At 44.6% G+C, this 16,793-nt stretch overlaps 1 protein-coding gene across 1 annotated transcript in view; it reads left to right on the forward strand.

Moving 5' to 3' along the window:
* Positions 1-2,353: 2,353 nt before the first annotated feature.
* FOXRED2 (FAD dependent oxidoreductase domain containing 2) overlaps positions 2,354-16,793 on the forward strand; it is a 232,279-nt gene continuing 217,839 nt past the window's right edge. Inside the window, exon 1 of the mRNA XM_083181808.1 lies at positions 2,354-2,505. The gene's annotated coding sequence lies outside the window, so the exon portion shown is untranslated. The remainder of the gene's footprint in view (positions 2,506-16,793) is intronic.

The raw sequence follows: 16,793 nt of genomic DNA on the forward strand, positions 1-16,793 counted from the left end.
CAAATGCCATGCACCCACTCATAATATCTGACAGAGTAGTGTCGAGGGTCGACTCCTTCAAATTCCTAGGAACAAAGATTTCCTGCGACCTCAAATGGGGTCCCAACATCATTACAACTGTCAAGAAGGCTCAGCAGTGGTTGTTCTTCCTGAGGCAACTCAAGAAATTCAACATCCCGCAGGAGCTGCTGCTCATCTTCTACACTGCCATAGTAGAGTCTGTCCTTTGCTCCTCGATCACAATCTGGTTCGGAGGAGCAAACGAGAATGACAGACGAAAGTTGCAAACAGTGGTGAGGTTGGCAGAAAAGATCATTGGGGCGGAGCTCCCCACTGTCCAAGAACTATACCTAGCCAGGGTCAATAAGCGTGCAGGAAAGATCTTGGCGGACAAGCTACACCCTGGCCACAACTTGTTTGAACCCCTTCCGTCAGGCAGACGTTTTAGGTCCATCCCAGCAAAGACGACAAGAACTACAAAAGGCTTCTTCCCAATAGCTGTCCACCAACTAAACCGTATTGAACATACCAAATACTAACTCGAACTTTTCTAGATACATGTGAAATGTATGTGATGTATGTTTATGCCTCTCTTCCCACCCCCTTTGTGTTCCCTGATTGATGCTGCACTGTTACCACAAAAAATTCCAAGCATACGCAAGTATACCTGGCCAATAAAGATGATTCTGATTCTGATACCGCTTCTCCCCCATCTACGATGGCGCCAGCGTGCGTAATGGACAGGGGCGCGCCTGTGCATATCGGCGCTGCTATCTAAATGATAGCAGGCCGGATGTATGAACGGTCAGCATCGCTTGACCGTTCCGCCCGCTGCTGCTTTTGGCTTCACAAGCAGCAGGCTGGCAAAGCCCTATCTAAACAGCATGGACAGCGCTGTCCCTGCTGTTAGGTCTGGGCGGTGCTGGGGATCTCGCTTAAGTAGCGAGATCCCACGCATGCCCAGTGCAGCCGGCCGGGGGACAGGAGACAGCGCATCAGTGTAAACTGATGCGCTATCTCCAGGAGGGGACATCGCCGGAGGGGGGAGTTATTGCTCCCCCGCTTCAGCGGACAAGATGTTAATACATCTTGTCGGTCTCCCCTCCTGCTTCGCCTCGCTAATGAGGCGAAGCAGGAAGTATAAGCGCCGCTATAATACATCTGCCCCAATGGCTGGTATCTGCCTGTGTCTTTCAGAGTCACTCCCAGAAAAGCTGGGGTGCCACCCTAAAATGACTGCCACCTGTCAATCATATTGCGAACAACCAGCGATTTGTAGTTATCAATGGCTTTGTTTGCAGGAGAACCTGGGGATTTGTTCACAGTTCGAGGGGAAAAACATTCTGAATCACTTATCTTCAAATTATTTTCCCTCTGCGTGGCGAGTGAGCAGAACTTACTCGGCACTGCGGTGGCCACGGCCCTTTCTCCCAACAGCCATGGGACACTCCGTAAAACACTGGGATTATTACCACCTCCAAAATGTTTGCAGGGTCTCAATCAACCTGCAAAGAGCCAGCGATGGCTATCCATCAATGACTGACTTCGCATGGATAGCTTGCAAATGTGCACAGCATACTGTGCGCATGCGTGGTTATCCGATAATCGCCAAGGCTCCGAAATTGCAGCCCTGCTACATACCTTCCAACAGACCCTCTCCCGGAGGGACACGATGCTCTGCTCCTGGATTTCCCTCTTAATGTATGATTACCCTCATTTGTGTTGAACATGTTAATTGATAAGAAAATGCGTTTCACCACAGGTGATGGCAATGATACCTTAATAGGGAAGTTCAGGAGCAGAGCAATGTGTCCATCCTAGAGAGGGTCATGTTGGGAGGTATGCTGTGTGCAGCTCTGAATCAGGCCCAAAGTTTTAGCAGGGTTAAAATGCATACCTCCCAAAATGACCCTCTCCAGGAGGGACACATTGCTCTGCACCTGCACTTCCCTTTTGATATATGATTACCATCACCTGTGTTGAAACACCTTGCTCATCAATTAACCTGTTTAACACAGGTGATGGCAATTATACATTAGGAGGAAAGTGCAGGAGCCGAGCATTGTTCCTCCTGGAGAAGGTCATGTTAGGAGGTATGAAAATGTATGTATTTGAAAGAGATTCTGTCAATAATACAGACTTCATTTAGACTGTTTAGATTTAGGCAACAATACTTTTGTACAAATATTTTGCTGTCTTGTAAATATGAGTAGTTGTATAGCATGTTTTATGCATTCCAAGCGTTTAATGGTGTATTTATATTGTGCAGGTGATCGTCTCGTCTATGCACGGAAGCCGGATGTGGGCTGGACCAAAAGTTGACCTTTGGCATAGCGCTAGGCGACCATAGTCTTCCGGTAATGTGAAACTGGCTTCAGAAAATGAATCGGCTAACGCTGTGCTGACTTCCGGGTATGCGTTCCACTGCGGTGGAACGCATTCCGCTTTTGTCACTGTCTGATTGCGGAAATAAGTGAGCCGGTCGTTCGTACCGTGGCCCCACAGGTGAGATCATCCTAACTGGGTTAAGGACCAAAGTAATACTTGGCGATTTTAAAGTATAGCGATATCTGTCTATCTGTGTGTGTATATATAATATCACACTCACCTCTCCACGCAGAGATGGATGGGTATTAAAGGAGCAGCACGCAGTAAAGGTGAAGTATTAGAATAATAACAAGAGCAAATACATGTTACAAGCAGACCCAGCAGCTGTTTCAACCAGCCATTGCTGGTTTTCATCAGAGGTGATTAGCATTCACAGTAGACGGCCTAAAAAAGAAGAAAACAGCGCCTCAGTGACCCTAGTCAGCTGTCCAGGACTGGGTCAGTAGTGACAGACAGCCGGCTGTCAGCCGAGATTCCCACAGAACAAGTAGAGTGTATATGTTTATTTACAGTTATGTATATAGCCAGTAAATGAACAAAAAACATATAAAAGTAAACAGACAACAAAAAATCCCTTCGATACTAAATGGGAACGATGTGCCGTGGTGGCGTTGTGTACGGACAGCGCGCTGATCTACAGTCACTCGGTCTCAACACTGTACTTGGAGATATGCGCTATGTGTGTAGCCAATGTAAGTCAGGGTTGCCTACCTGACCCTCCTTCAGGGAGAAAATGCTCTGTTCCTGGACTTCCCTGGTAATGTATGAATGCCATCACCTGTGGGGAGCTAGGTAATTGATAAGACAGGTGTTTCATCACAGGTGATGAAAATCATACATTACCAGGGAAGTCCAGGAACAGAGCATTTTCTCCCTGAAGGAAAGGGTCAGGAAGGCAACCCTGGTTTAAGTGCAGTTACAATGTTGCTGTCAGTGGAGAGTATGGGTGAAAACCGGACCCAGAAAATATCCCGGACCTGATATCAAAATCTGCAGTCCGGAGCTTGTAGTGTCCTGGGGGGGGGGCTTCACGTGTCAGGGAGAGGAGGAGGGGGAGAAATGCCCCCTAGACCCGATTTTTACATTGGACCCAATGTTAAATGGTCCCTGAGACCCGATTTTACATTGGACCCAATGTTAAATGCCCCCCAGACCCGATTTTTAATTGTATACCCACCCTGATGGGTAATTACTATGTCAAATACCCCCCATTGTTAACGCCATGCCACGATCAACGTCAACCCAAAGCATGGCGAGTGCAGCGGTACGCGTCCTCCGACCTTCTCATACCACCACTATCCACGTCAGTGTGGCGAGCCACCGATCCCGAAGTGTGGCGAGCGGATGCGCATTACTTCACAGGTATTACGCGTCCGGTCGCCACGCTTCGGACTCGGTGGCTCGCTGATCTCGCCACACTATATAAAATCAACTCCACACTGACGTGGATAGTGGGGGTATGAAAAGGTCGGAGGACGCGTACCGCCGCCCCTCGCAGGCTCTCTGCGTTTGCCACGCTTCGGGTTGACGTTGATCGTGGCGTTGCGTTAACAATGGGGGGGCATTTGACATAATAATTAACTATCAGGGTGGGTATACAATTAGAAATAATCGGGTCTGGGGGGCATTTAACATTGGATCCAATGTAAAATCGGGTCTGAGGTACAATTTAACATTGGGATCCAATGGCAAAATCGGGTCCGTTGCATCGCATGCCATTATAATGGCATGCGATGCAACCGTTTTTTTAATTGTACAGGAACCTCTAAAAAGCCTGAAAATCAGGTCGATCGGGTCCCATCGCATACCTTAAGTCAGGCATGCCCAAAGTCAGGCCTGGGGGCCAATTGCGGCCCGTGCTGCCATTTCAAGTGGCCCGTAGCCTCCAGCTGGAAGCAGGCAGAGCATCAGATGTGGGAAGCACAGCACAGGACACTAAAGGTGTTGCCCCGGCGAGCGTGCCTTTACCTTGCTGTCTACTGCAGTGAGGAGGTGCTGGCCGCCACAGTCAGATGTGTTTGGCGTCCTACCCCTGCTGCTGCAATCGTATATCACCCTACTCCACAATCACAGTGACAGCAGTGTTTGGGGAGGGGGCAGCTTGCTCTCGTAACATGCAGAGCGGAGGAGGGCAGCAGTGGGAGCCCAAGCATCTCCTGTCCTTGCAGTGCCTGCTTTGCCTCTGTCCTCTGGCTCACACAAGGGGCTGGGAAACATACAGAGAAGGGAGGGTGCAGAGTGGGGGACATACAGTGAAGGAGGGTCAGGCTGGGGGACATACAGTGAATGGAGGCAGCGATGGCCATTCAGAGAAGGGGGAGCAGGGGCAGGCTGGGGGATATACAGTGAATGGGGTCATACAGTGAAGGAGGGTCAGGCTTGGGGACATACAATGAATGGAGGCACTGACAGACATTAAGAGAAGGGGGCAGGCTGTGGGACAGAGTGAATGGGTGCAGAGTGGGGAACATACAGTGAATGGGGGACATACAGTGAAGGAGGGGCAGACTGGGGGAAATACAGTGAAGGGGCAGGCTGGGGGACATAGTGTGAATGGGGGCAGAGTGGGGGACCATTTTGATGTGATTAATGATTCAAAGAATGTCAGGCTGAATGGTCGGCCCCCCACCTTTTCACCTCACCAAATCTGGTCCTCGTCGCAAAAAGTTTGGACACCCCTACCTTAAGTTATTGTATGCGATGGGACCCGACGGGCGCCGTGCTAGGAAACAAGTACCCATATAAATACTGGGGTGACACCCAAATTGAATATTCAAAGTAAGCAAATTACCCTTGGCTCAGCCCACATAGGAGCATGGCATAAGGGAAACATTGTAAAACTGCCACAAACAGTCATAGGTAGCAAAGTATAAATCAAAACCAGACACGATAAAGCCAATACCAGACACACAGCTGTCTGTGTACATTATGTCAACCAACTGGGTAGGTACACATGGCAGTGTTCCCCATATAGAAGCATACTCTGATGCTATACGTGAGCCTCATGGTTACTTGTTAGATTAGTGGTTCCCAACCCTGGTCCTCAAGTACCCCCAACAGTGCACGTTTTCCAGGTCTCCACACAGAATCATAAGTGACATAATTAGCTCCACCTGAGGATCTTTTAAAATATGCCTGAATAATCTGTGCACCTGCTGGAGACCTGGAAAATGTGCACTGTTGGGGGTACTTGAGGACCAGGGTTGGGAACCACTGATCTAACAAGTAACCACGAGGCCCTGTTGCAAATGCTTTGAAAACTAGCCTGCTACCTTGTACAAACATGCACAAACACTTGCCTCTGTGTTTGTGCATGTGTGAGAGAGAAGAAAGTGATGTAGTTTCACTGTCAATAGATAGCAGTGTTTTGTGCACTCACGAACACTAGACATCTGTATTGATATGTTTGTGTGTGTGTGTATACGTGTATATACAGTGTATATATTTGAAACAAACAAACTGGCATGTGAAATATTATATATATATATATATATATATATATATATATATATATTTCGAAAATCCAGCACTCCTAACTGTACAAACATCAGCCCCGTTGCCTTCCAACAGATGAATGATAGACCGTATCGTGGAACAGGCAGCACTCAAAGGGACTTGGGGAACTGAGAATAATGCTGATACCACAACGAGCTGGTGCTAACAGCTTCAGAATTTGGCTTCCTTCATCAGAGTACAGAGAAAATTAATACTAACACTTAAGGTGCCCATACACTAGTAAGATTTATCTTCAGATCTGGCTGGATGGAACAAAAACATGGTTATGGATGAGTGACAGTTTTCCAGCAATTCCAAGCAAATGGTCAACTGTCATTTGCTCTCATCCATAACCAGGATTTTGTTCCAACCAGCCAGATCTGAAGATAAATCTGCGTGTGTATGGCCACCTTTACACACTATACTATACTATATGTCACAGTATCAAAAGTGTGGAGTGCTTTTAGCCTAAACTGGGGCTAAGTCCTGTTACGTTTACCAATTTCCAGATTGGATATATGGATATGAACAATAACTAATTAAGATCTCGTAAGCGCAATTGAGCTAAGTACATCTGCCTATCCTACAACAGAGACTTACACATGTTCCAATAGGAGTGTGGACAGATCTTTAGTAATCTGCCATATCGAACTCATTGGGTCAGGTTAATCATATGTGTGTGATTTTTTTGTCATGTTTTTCATATTTATGGCTTAGCGGGGGAGGCTTGCTGGGACTCATAGTTCCACAGTTTTAAACAATAGTTTTTCATCTATTTTTTTTACACTGAAATCAGCCCGGTGACCACAGCCCAGGGTCACCGGGGACAGCACCAGGCTTCAGCCTGGTCAGGTAAGTCCTGGAGGAGCAGGACCCCTTTATTAGGGGGGGTCCCCACTCCCCCAGGGCTCCTGGCCAGGCTGACTGGTCGGTACTGTTAATGTTTTGGCCGCGGGACCTTTATATAATAAGTGTCCCCCGGCTGTGACATTACCCTGCTGGCTGGTTTGGCCTGGGGCTGGTTCTTAAAATACGCGGGACCCCTAGTCATTTTGTCCCCCGTATTTTGGGAACCAGCCCCGGACCTGGAGCCTGGGGCTGGATGTTAAAAATCGGGGAACCCCTATTTGTCGGGTTCCCTGATTTTTAATTACCGGCCCCGGCTCTTTCAGCCTGGTGCTGGTTACAGCTGTGGGGGGGACCCCACGCCGTTTCTTTTATTTATTTATTTTTTCTATTTTTTTTTTTACACTCTACAGCCTGCATGGATCTGACTGATCCGTGCAGACTGCCTAATACGAATTACTACGACATCGGTGGGTTACAAAGCAGTCGTATATGACTGCTTTGTAAATTCCCCTCCGGAACACGACTGTGCATACGACTGAAACAGTCGTATGCAGTCGTAGGGAAAATACTAATACGAAAAACTAGGTTTTTCATATTAGTAAATTTCCCCCATTGTCTCCACTTGGATTGCTTCCAGGTCATTCTTAATAATAGGTTTATATTAAAATAAAGTTTTTTTTTTAAAGGAAATGGTTTAGGTATTTATTTGTATATTTTAGTTTGGTTTCCCTGCTTCTGGGGATATTCTTTTTAAATTAAAAATAGTGCTTCATGAGTTTAAAATTACTTTAATTAATTTTTGCGGACCAGGAAGTAGCTCCGGGCCGTGGGTGACACTTAGGTGGAACGCACGCCATGCAATCCATCCGTTAATGCAGAGTCTCAAGTGATGTCATCTTTGTGCCGCGAGTGTCAGGGCTGCAAGAATCATATAGGTGGAACGCACGCCCTGCGCTCCACCTATCTATATTCATCCAATGTTGTTAATAGTGCATCGCATATCACCTGCTTTGCAGCGTATTTCTGAAGTATCGGCTATGATGAGTAGAGAGACTACAAGTCCCATAATCCCCTGTACCGAAAGGGGAGATGGACCAGTTATGGAATGTATAGGTTTACTCCAAGGGACACAAATATTTACAAACTTCATAAAATTGCAACCATACAGTATATAGAAAATACAGTGTAGATAAAAAAAGTTCTCATTAATAGGCTTTCAGTTCCAATTATTTCTTAATGATTTGTTGTAGAAATTTTGGAAAAAGTTAATTAAACGGTGCCATCTTGTGGTCATTTATTGGATTTGCACCTTGGAAAGCAAAAGGATTAATATAAGTATCTTAAATATAGTAATAAAGTGCAGATGTGCATATTTATTAAGACAACATTGAAGAAATATTTAGAAAAATAGGGAATCAAGACGAATCAGAGGAAAATTAAAGAGACCACTTTAATTTGAATTCCAGATTTAAGCCTCTGGGGGCTAGATGTTTAGTTTGGAAAATCCAGTCAATTTCGGCGTTTGCTAGCATTGCTTCCTCATCTCTGTTTTTCCAGGAGCTTCTTTTTTGTTTGATGGCTAGAAATTTAGTGATGTGATTTGTCGAGCAATTCTGGTGTTCTTTAAAATGATTTAACAAGGAATGAGTAATAACGCCTTTTTTAATATCTCTTAGATGTTCACTCATTTGTGTCTTAAAGGCCCTGCTTGTCCTTTCAATATATATTAGATTGCAGCTGCATTCAATAAAATAAATGGCTTTAGTCTTATTTTACTCAATATTTAAAAAAAAATTGGTAATTAGTTTTTATATATTTTTTTGTGTCATATGTAAAATAAAATACTGTCTTGAACGTATTACACCATTATACTTTTCCTATCTTTTTCATATTTTTACCATTGGTGACCCACCAAGGGCGAAGATATACATCAAAGGGAAGTATCATTCATATCACCATTACTCCCTCACGTTCCCACTCGTCACATCCAATATCCTTTGCGCACAATCTCTCCTCACATTTTCTTTATTCTATCATCCAGACACGCCCCACATCAGAATGCGCTTTATTGGCCAGGTATATTGGTGTATACTAGGAATTAGATTTGGGTTGCTGTGCAACAGCCGGTAGGTGACAGTACAGATATGCATAACACATACATGTATTCTCTACATGTACCCTGGGGATTATAGAGGCAGGGAACATATATTTGCTGGGCAGCACAGAGCCTAGGCAGCCATCAGCGGCACCACTAGTCGTTGCAACAGCCAGGCCGGTAACAATACAAGCAGAGACAGTACAGTTATCGAAAAGGGAACGTATATCCGGCGAGCAGCGTCGGTTTTGCACAGTGGCAGGGGTCCTCCTCTGACCACCCCTCCTGCTGCTCTCTGGCATCCCTTCTCCGGTTCTCTGGGGAAGTAAGATCAGCCAGAGTGGGTTGCCATAGAAACCTGTATAACAAAAGTGACATACATAAATGTCCAAGAAGAAAACAACACAAAGGAGTTAAAGCACATTCACTAAAGAGCATGATAAATAAGCACAGTGCAATGTATATGCATAAAAATAGTACAAATAATAATCATGATGGATAGGAGAAATATATGCATCTTATAATAAACAAGTAAGTGACACGTATTCGTTAAGCCCAGATGGGGCAATAGTGTTTAAGTGATAAATCCAAGCAGCCTCTTTTTGTATCCGAATTTTATTGTGGTCACCACCTCTATTAAGACAAGGGACCTGTAGCAGCATCCAATACCTAAGCATGGGTAATTAGTGTTTATGTTCTTTGAAATGCCGGGCGATCTGTTGGTCAGAGATCACTCCTAGTGCTAAGCTTATCGACGAACGGTGAACTGCCATACGTTCCTTGAAGGTCCGGGAAGTCTTGCCCACATATAGAAGGCTGCAGGGGCATCGAATTGCATATACCACAAATCTGCTATTGCAGGAATGGACCTGTCTGATTTTAATGGTGCTGCGGGAGTTTAATAGAGTCCCCGACTTTCAGAAACCAGCAGGTCACACAGCCGATGCAGCGATAGTTCCCGAGAGAAAGTGTGTAGTTGACCACTTGCCAAGTGTCATACCCTCCAACATTTGAGGGGCAGAAATCGGTACACATTTAGGAAGGGGCGTGGTCAAGTGGGCGTGGCCATGGGCAAAGTGGCCGTGGCCACGTCCCCTTTCCAAATGTGTAATGGACAGTTTCCCCACATTATTCTTGTGGCCCGAGACTGTGTGAAGTAACATAGTGGACCTGGGGGGCATATGGCAGTGACTCTGCCCCCTGGCTGAGCACCTGATGAAGCTGATGGGCTGCTGGCATATTAAATCAATATATTTAATATACTTATTTTTTAAATAATGTATTAAATATACTGATTTAATATGCCAGCAGCCCACTACTAAGCCACCATGTCACAAGAGCTGCAGACAAATGTCTGCAGCTCATGTGACATGGTGGCTTAGTAATGAATACCCTCCAATGTTTCAGTCTCAAAAAATGGTGATTGGGGAATGGGGGAGAAATGGTGCTGTGCTGGTGGCAGGCCTATAACAGAGGGTAGGACAGAGCACTGTATTGGCAGCAGTTGTGTGTCCCCCTCAGCATATGTGTGGCGGCAGGGGGGGTGCCTTCTCCCCAGCAGCAAAAGATCCCAGGCATCAAATAGAGACTTACTGTGTCTCTATATGATCCCACTGGCCGCCACCTGCTCTTACCTGGCACAGATAGGAGGTTGCACGCCGTCCTTCTGGTCAGGGTGTTCAGCTTCTCCAAGCTGCCGGATTGTGCGCAAGGACTTTTTGGTTCTGTTCTGACTGCCCGGCCACTGAGTGCTCCCCTCACCTCCCAGGAGATGCTGCTGTGCCAAGCGCATGCGCCGGCATCTCCAGAAAGCTTTACATTTATATTTGCTGACAGCCCGAGTGCGAGGGTCCGCGGCTGCTGTGTGACATCATAACGCGACGCACACAGTGCAACCAGTAATGCACCCCTGAGAACGGGCGAACAACTGGTTTCTAATGGGCACAAATACATCTTCTATGTACCGCCAAGCTTCAACGATCATAAACGCCCGTCAAGCCAAAGAGGAGCCATCTGACCCTGAAAAACGGTACAATCGGTACACTTTCTTTTAGGCGGTACAGACCGTTAAAAAACGGTACTGTACCGGCTAAATCGGTACAGTTGGAGGGTATGAAGTGTGTATGTGTGATATATATATATATAAGTAGGTGTATCGGGTTGGCACTCGTGGCTTCAATAAAAATCCGGTGCCAGGAACATAATAGAGCAATAAGAGACACTTACCCCCTCAGAGAAAGGATGGATCCGGCACACGGTAGTATAGGTGAAGAAAACTGCACCCAGCAGTTGAAACGGCTGTCAGGTCAGCAGCTGTCACTTAGTGCAATGTTGCACTCTTAATAAACCTCTTTTTCTTCACCTATACTACCGTGTGCCGGATCCATCCTTTCTCTGAGGGGGTAAGTGTCTTATATATATATATATATATATATATTACAGTGCTCAAAAAAATTAAGGTAACACTAACCTAACACACCCTAGATATGAATGAAATATTCTTATTAAATGCTTTGTTCTTTACATAGTTGAATATGATGACCACAAAATCACACAAAAAAATTTCAATGGAAATCAAATTTATTAACCCATGGAGGTCTGGATTTGGAGTCACACTCAAAATTAAAGTGGAAAAACACACTACAGGCTGATCCAGCTTTGATGTAATGTCTTTAAAACAAGTCAAAATGAGGCTCAGTAGTGTGTGTGGCTTCCATGTGCTTGTATGACCTCCCTACAATGCCTGGGCATGCTCCTGATGAGGTGGCAGATGGTCTCCTCAGGGACCTCCTCCCAGACCTGGACTAAAGCATCCGCCAACTCCTGGACAGTCTGTGGTGCAACGTGGCGTTAGTGAATGGAGCGAGACATGATGTCCCAGATGTGCTCAATTGGATTCAGGTCTGGGGAACGGGCGGGCCAGTCCATAGCATAAATGCCTTTGTCTTGCAGGAACTGCTGACACACTCCTGCCACATGAGGTCTTGCATTAGGAGGAACCCAGGGCCAACTGCACCAGCATATGGTCTCACAAGGGATCTGAGGATCTCATCTCGGTACCTAATGTCAGTCAGGCTATTTCTGGCGAGCAATAGAAGGGTTTAGGGACACTAGGTGTCCCAGGAGGGCGCCTAGAAAGGAGTGGAATTGCTCTAGCTGCGGTTTCGGGAATTTGGGTGTCAGGCCCAAATAATATAAAAGTACAAAAACAAGGAGGGAGAAACCACGCTTTCTAAGAACATGCAACAGGTATAAAAAGGTATTTAGACAATTTTAATAAAAGAATATATGTTATCAAGTAAATTCATTAAAAAAGTATCAAATTAATTCATTAAATCATTCGGTTATGGAATATCGGTACCATAAAATTAAAAAGAGCATGGATAGCCACCCAAAGTTCAGGATGGTGTACTGTGTCCGTTCCTATAGTGCTTCCTTTATGGAAAGTCACGATATTTGGAGGCCGATTTTAAAGGACTTGTTTAGGAGAGATTGCAGTCTCCAACCCAGGGAGCGCCTGTTGGTTAGGGGCTCTACCTGGTTCACTTGATATTTTTATGTCCTGATGGTTACGGCTACTGGGGTATTCCAGGAAGCTGGTCCGGTTACAAGAGATGGGGACAGTGTTGGAGTCCAGAAGATGGGAGTCTTGGCTCTGTTCCACCAATGCATTTAGCTTTACAGCTTTTTCAAGGTGATATCTGGGGTACCATATGTCAGTGTTTTATACCGAGAGTAATGAAGTGGATAGTTAGCACTTGTTGCATGTCAATTGTAAAATCATATTCATTTTATATATTTAATATAGACTTATATTGTGTGAATTAGGAGACAAAACTAAACGTAGTGTAACTATTTATATAAAAAAAACGAGCATTGGAAAATATATAAAAACATAATTTAATAAAATCCACATTAGGACCCGTTTCCGGACTTCAGGTTGCATCATTTCCGGGTTTGGGAACCGTACATGCATTCCACCAATACCCGGTATTCAGGCATAGGCCCTTATTCTAGTTCACTCTTTCTGACACAATCCTTCTTAGATGGACAAAACCATGTGCACTGCAGGTAGGGCAGATGTAACTTGTGCAGAGAGAATTAGATTTGGGTGGGGTTTTACTTCAAAGTGAGATCTATATTGCAGTGTAAAATAATGCAGCCAGTATTTTCCCTGCACAGAAACAAAATAACTAACCTAAATCTAATTCTCTCTGCACAGGTTATATCTGCCCCACCCGCAGTGCACTTGGTTTTGTCCATCTAAGAAGGATTTTGTCAGAAAGAGTGAACCAAAATAACCCCCAGTGTGTTTTGCCCTTTTTCAAAATGGCGGAATATGTTTTTCCGGTTTTCAAGTGCCGGAGATCTGATGAAGCTGCTGATGTTCTAAGAGGCGGGGAAACACGTTATCAAGGAGGTTCCTACTGCCTGTACGTGAGACACCGCTGACTGGGAGAACCCGGAAGCCGGAGCTGTGTGTTCCAGATAAGGCTGACAAGCCAGACGAAGCAGTCGGGAACCCGCTCACTGCGTGGGCAACTAAACAAAACTCCCCATAAAGTGGATTACAAAATGAATAGCCACGGAGCATAAGTATAACTTTTACCTTTTTTGCATTTATATATCTAAAGCTTACTAACATCTAAAAGCTTATTCGTATGGCTAAGTGACTGAGCAATAACATCTGGCTGGAAATTAGCAAACCAACTGCATTGGAGTGATCTAACGTTTATATTCACAAACCAATATTGTTTCAAACAAGACTGCCACTAACCCCTGCTTTGCAGAAATTAACCCCATGCATGCCTAACCATGCCAAAACGCCTGCAATCTATTAGTCTTTGCTTTATATTTGCATCTTGAATGTGAAAGTTAGATCGAGTGTGGATAATAACCAATTATTAAATATTCCTCTGTGCTAAAGACACATTAGGAATAGTGAATGGTGTGATGTATATAAATGCCTTTTTTATGTGATTTATTTTGTTTTATGTAAATTTCACCGGCCGGTGCTCTCACTTTTTAAAAGTGTTTAAAACTTTGTATTGGTAAATAAAACTATATTGATTTTATCAAACCAAGTATCTACAGTGTCCCTTCGCGCCGTCTACCTTGCATTTATTGTCTGACAATATAAGCCTATATTAAATATATGAAATCAACATGATTTTACAATTGACATGCAACAAGTGCTAACTATCCACTTCATTACTCTGGGTATAAAACACTGACACATGGTACCCCAGATATCACCTTGAAAAAGCTGTACAGCAAAATGCGTTGGTGGAACAGAGCCAAGATGCCCATCTTCTGGACTCCAATACTGTCCCCATCTCTTGTGACTGGACCAGCTTCCTGGAATACCCAAGTAACCATGACCATTAGGACATACAAATATCAAGTGAACCAGGTAGAGCCCCTAATCAACAAGCGCTCTCTGGGTTGGAGACTGCAATCTCTCCTAAACAAGTCCTTTAAAATCGGCCTCCAAATATCGGGACTTTCCATCAAGGAAACACTATAGGAACGGGCACAGGACACCATCCTGAAATTTTCTGGTACCTATATTTCCATAACGGAACGATTTAATGAATTTACTTGATACTTTTTTACAATATATATTCTTTTATTAAAATTGTCTAAATACCTTTTTACACCTGTTGCATGTTCTTAGACAGCGCGGTTTCACCCTCCTTGTTTTTGTACTTCTGGCGAGCACATGGAGGGCTGTGCGGCCCCCCAAAGAAATGCCACCCCACACCATTACTGACCCACTGCCAAACCGGTCATGCAGGAGGATGTTGCAGGCAGCAGAACGTTCTCCTTAACGTCTCCAGACTCTGTTACGTCTGTCACGTGCTCAGTGTGAACCTGCTTTCATCTGTGAAGAGCACAGGGCGCCAGTGGCGATTTTACCAATCTTGGTGTTCGCTGGCAAATGCTAAACGTCCTGCACGGTGTTGGGCTGTAAGCACAACCCCCACCTGTGGATGTTGGGCCCTCATACCACCCTCATGGAGGTTGTTTCTGACCGTTTGAGTAGATACATACACATTTGTGGCCTGCTGGAGGTCATTTTGCAGAGCTCTGGCAGTGCTCCTCCTGTTCCTCCTTGCACAAAGGCAGAGGTAGCGGTCCTGCTGCTGGGTTGTTGCTCTCCTACAGCCACCTCCATGTCTCCTGATGTACTGGCCTGTCTCCTGGTAGTGCCTCCATGCTCTGGACACTACGCTGACAGACACAGCAAACCTTCTTGCCACAGCTCGCATTTATGTGCCATCCTGGATGAACTGCACTACCTGAGCCACTTGTGTGGGTTGTAAACTCAGTCTCATGCTACCACTAAAGTGAAAGCACTGCCAGTGACCAAAAAATCAGCCAGTAAGCATAGGAGCTGAGAAGTGGTCTGTGGTTATTGGGGGGGGGGGGGGGGGACTTGCTAATTGCCTACAATTTCCACCTGTTGTCTATTCCATTTGCACAACAGCATGTGAAATTATCTTACCGTTACCTTACCATATCAGGGTGAAATCAATTTATATCATTCATTGGTGATCAATGTTGACGCATGGTGTTAAAAGAAACCTTGATACGCTTCAGTTCAGTTATATCCGAGTGAGTGTGGTACGCATCTGAGACCCATCATATACCTTTGGGGTATTGAATCTTCCAATACTTCTTCACGTGGTGTTCATTCACTAAGAAAGAAACCTTTATGGGCACTTATTACCTTATTTTTCTGTGAGTCGGGTAGGAATTATTGGAGTGCTTCTTCCTCCCTTCCCCTCACAGTATTCACATTTATTCACTAATTTATTAATACTCCATCTTTTTGATTTGTTTTCATATTATATATATATAAACTCGCATAACGGTGCCAAACTCAGGCTTGTAGTCCCAGGGGTACAGCCACATATATAGTTCAATGTAAAGAGCACTCACCAGTCTTCCAAGTTTCAATGCAGATAAAATGTATTTATACATCACCATATTTTCAGTGTAGATGTCGACGTTTCGAGCCACTGCGGGCCCTTTGTCAAGACAAGTGATGAATGGGTCACAGCCCCAGAAGTCCATTCCACCATATCCCAATACACTGTATATATACCCATGAGGCAGGAAGTGCCCCCGCTGCTCGCCAATTAACCAATTGCATACTGTATCTACATGATTCCATATACAAACACTGACTCCCATATATCACAGCTAGGGCAATCATAATAATCTATCCAAAAATTGCTACTTACAGCTCAATCCTATATGCGCAGAGGCTGTTATAGCCTCATTGCGGTCATCTCCGGCGTGCGTTCCACTGCCCTGGAACGCACATACCGGAAGTCGCCACTCACAACACAACACGTGCGCGTCATCACCCTCTGACGTGCACCTGGCATAGCGTGTACATTGTGGCATTGTGATACTTATTCCATATATATATATGAATTCTTTACTCAAGTGTGGAGTGTGTTGACTATTATTACATACTCAATTTCTTGCTCAAGAAATTGAGTATGTAATAATAGCCAACACACTCCACACTCCACACTTGAGTAAAGAATTCATAGATATATGGAATAAGTATCACAATGATTGAGCAATACATTAATTGTACTTAAAAATGTATTTCTAGGACCTGGATAGTGATAGGTTTTTGGTTTTAATATGGGCCTTGTGGCCAGGGTGCGACACTCTGGGTGTTTTGATCCCTGGCAGGTTGCCCCCTGACCTCATTGCTGATTTTTAATTGAGTGTATATGTTGTTTTGTTCTTTTTTTGATACATTACGAAATTTAAATGATATGTATACCGGGGGCGGGGAGTTGACATGCTGACCGCCTGCATTTTTTCAAAAAAACTCTTTATGGTTAAAGTTTTTTAGGTTATTAACAACTAATCTGTTAATATATACAGATTTTTTTTCTAAATGCTGTTCTATGTAGTCACTGACTCCCACTAATCACGG

This window comes from Crinia signifera, chromosome 4 (genome assembly GCF_055691185.1).
Source record: "Crinia signifera chromosome 4, ASM5569118v1, whole genome shotgun sequence".
NCBI lineage: Eukaryota > Metazoa > Chordata > Amphibia > Anura > Myobatrachidae > Crinia > Crinia signifera.